Genomic DNA, 3,465 nt, shown 5'->3' on the forward strand with positions numbered 1-3,465 from the left:
GCCCTCCATTGTCCATATACTTCCCCCCCTTGAACCTGGAACCAACAGACAATGGTGGGCCAGGCCAGTTCAAGGGTGGGAAGTATATGGACAATGGAGGGCTAGGCTAGTAACTGAGGTCTGGGCCCAGCCACAATGTAAGGCTTATGGCCTCATGCAAATGCCTCATCAAATGGGGTCTTCCCAACCTCATCCTGGTTGCCTTCCCAGCTCTTCTGAGTGCGACTAGAAGAATTTTAACCACATGTACCAACAATTTGTCAGAAAAGAATAAGAGACAAGGTGTCCATACCCCCACTTCAGGATTGGGGATTAGAAACCAAGGAAAGTTGTGAGGGAAATCAGTCTCCTTCCTAGCATATCTGCCTAATGAAATTCTTAATAACTGGCTCAGTCTCCTGAGTCTTCTGTGTTCGGCTCCAGGAATGGAACCTCTCAGTTACTGTATTGGTCTCAACTTCTCACACTCAAGGTGCCACAACTTCAGGGCAGTACTGCTCATGGTCCAGATCATGAACCATTTTCTTCTCTGGCAACTGAAGTAGCTACTGCAAACATTCAGTTCCTCTGTCATGGAATCCCACAGTGACAAGGTAAACAGAAAGTACCTACTGCAGGATGGAAGGAAGTATGCTGAAGCTTCCAGATCATAGCCAACTTTCCTGTCATGTGACTTCCTGCCCCAGAGCACACTCAGCAAAGCAGTTCTACACAAATCATAGATTTTGCTGAAAGAGGCCTTAGAGACCATCAAGTCCAAGCCTCCTTTTACAGATGAAGAAACTCAATCAATCAGGGTAGCTTGCTAGGTGGTGCAGTAGATAGAGCACTGGCCCTAGTATCAGGAGGACCTGAGCTCAGATCCAGCCTCAGATACTAGCTATTCGACCCTGGGCAAGTTACTTAACCCTGATTGCTTCAAAAAAAAAAATACAGACACTGAACCACTTAATTTATCTGAGCCTCAGTTTCCTCATCTATAAAATGGGGAGGTTGGACTAGATAGCCTCCAAGGTCCTTTCAAGTTCTAAATCTATGATAAGATAGCTAATCTGATTTGGTAATTCTTGACTCTCCTCTCCTCCTCCCCATCCAATTAGCTGCCATGTCCTGAAAATTCTAAATCCCTGATATTTTGCTCACATGTGTGTTCTTTCTTTCCATTTCTATTTTCACAATCCTTGTTCAGGCCTCATGAGCTTATACCTAGACATCCTTCCAACTCATAGGTTCCTTAACTACAGATAGATTTCAAGAGATCTGTGAAATGAGATGGGGAAAAAAAGACATCTTTATTTTTACTCACCTTTAACTGAAATTTAGCATTTCCTTAATTATGAATCTAGACAGCAAAGCACAGTAGAATTAACAGCTTGGGACTTTGCTACTAGTAGTAATCATGGTTATTTTCATATTACATTGCAGTTGTGCAAATATCTCAAAATATCATTTGTGGCCATCACTACTTTAAAATTTTTGCAGTTATTAAACCTGGATTGCACATGGTCACCATCTTCCTGTATATAGACTGTATTTCAATATAATTAGTTTACTTGGTAATCTTGTGTATTTTATGTTGCAATCCCATATAATCATTTGTAATATTATGTAATTTATTATACAATTTGAAACACCATTCTGAGAAGGGTTCCATGGATTTCACTAGACTACCAGAGGGATCCATGTCACAAAAGGATTAGAAACCCTGATTACCTAGTCTGCCTGCCTCTAGTCTCCTTATCTAGTAAAATTGATTTTAGGTATGCTGACAGTAATCTTCCTAACTCATAGTTCTGTCACTCTTTGCTCAAGAATACTTAATAGCTAAATATCTAAACCCCTCAGCCTAGTATTGCACGTTTCAGTCTGCCCAACCTTATCTCTAATCAATTAAACCTTATCTCTAATCAATTAAACCTTATCTCTAATCAATCAGTCAAACGAGTATTTATTGAGCACCTACACCATGCATTGTGCTAGATGCTAGTGTTTTCAGTCATTTTTCATTTGTGTACTGTCTTCATGACCCCATTTGGAGTTTTTTTGACATTTTCTTCTCCAGCTCATTTTATAGATGAGGAAACTGAGGCAAACAGGGTGAAGTGACTTGTCTAGGGTCGTTTAGCTAGTAAGTATCCAAGGCCAAATTTTAAACCATGATGCTAGGGTACACAGCATGAAAGGATTCCTACTCACAGAAAGCTCATATTTTAATGGGGGAAACAATGCATACAAAATTATATACAGCATAAATATAAAGTTAATAAGTATACATATGTATGTGCGCATAGCTCTATCTAGCTTTTATATAACACTTTAAAGTTTGCAAAAGGTGATTAGAGAATTGTATGGTTAGATTTGCCCCTAAGGAAAATTACTTTGGAAGCAGTGTGTATGATGGATTGAAGTGGGGAGAGATTTGACAGAGAGAGGGGGGGGGGTGTTCTGTGTCCTCCTTAGGCTGGGCACAATTCATTCTTTAGGGGGCACACATTACACTCTTTAGAATCTGTTTCTAAAGGATGTAAATCTTCCTTGAGGGATAATTCTACTCATTCTTCAAGGCCTAGGTGCTACCTTCATGAACACCTTTGTGATATCCTTAGCCAGAAGGAATCTCTTTCTCTGATGAATCCCATAAGAATTTCTTTCACACTTATCCCATTCTAGCTTGTATTACAGGTATTTGTATAGATCTCTAGTCTCCCCTGCAGCTTCTGAGCTCCCTGTGAGGTGGGACTGTGTCTTCTCATAGCAGCATTTATATAACTTTTTCAAGTCTGCAAAACTCTTTACTTGGTATATTGCACCATTTGATTCTCCAACCTTTTGAAGTAGGTGTTACTGTTATCCTCATTTTGCAAATGAGAAAACTGGGATTAAGGGGGGTTAAGAGATTACCTAAAATCTGTTTTTTCCATCAATACTAAGCTGAGGCATGTGTATACATAGATGGCAGTGAATGCATTAAATGATTAACAAAATTTTCATTGTAAGTAAAGTAATCAGAATATATTTTTTTCTTCTTCCAAGGAAGACCCTGCCAGAGGTACTAGGGTGGGGTTTTTGGGGTGCAGCAGGCAGACAAAAGGCAAACTTCTCATACAGTTGCTAAAATCAGCCTTATTACTTTGGCCTACACTTATCTCCCAGGTAAGTGAGGAAGGGAGGGGATACATTCCTCTTCAATTTCCTCTCTGTGAGCAGGTTATGTTGCTCTCCCTTCCCCACTTTTTTCTTCACTTTCCCCTCTTTCTCCATAGACTCCATCTCTCCCTTTCTTTCAGCTTCCACCTTAGCCTCAGAAGTAGGTCAACCAAGAGTGCCTGTGACTGGGCCCACGCCACCCACCCACACCTGAAACCAGGCCCTAGGGAGACTCATAGAGGAGAGGAAGCCAAATACTAACCTAATTAGGCAGACAGTCAATGGGTTTGGCACTGGAAGCTGAGGAGTTACCAGGAT

This window comes from Petaurus breviceps, unplaced genomic scaffold, assembly GCF_028583685.1.
Source record: "Petaurus breviceps papuanus isolate PSGF00001 unplaced genomic scaffold, PetGlider_PUasm1.0 37, whole genome shotgun sequence".
Taxonomy (NCBI): domain Eukaryota; kingdom Metazoa; phylum Chordata; class Mammalia; order Diprotodontia; family Petauridae; genus Petaurus; species Petaurus breviceps.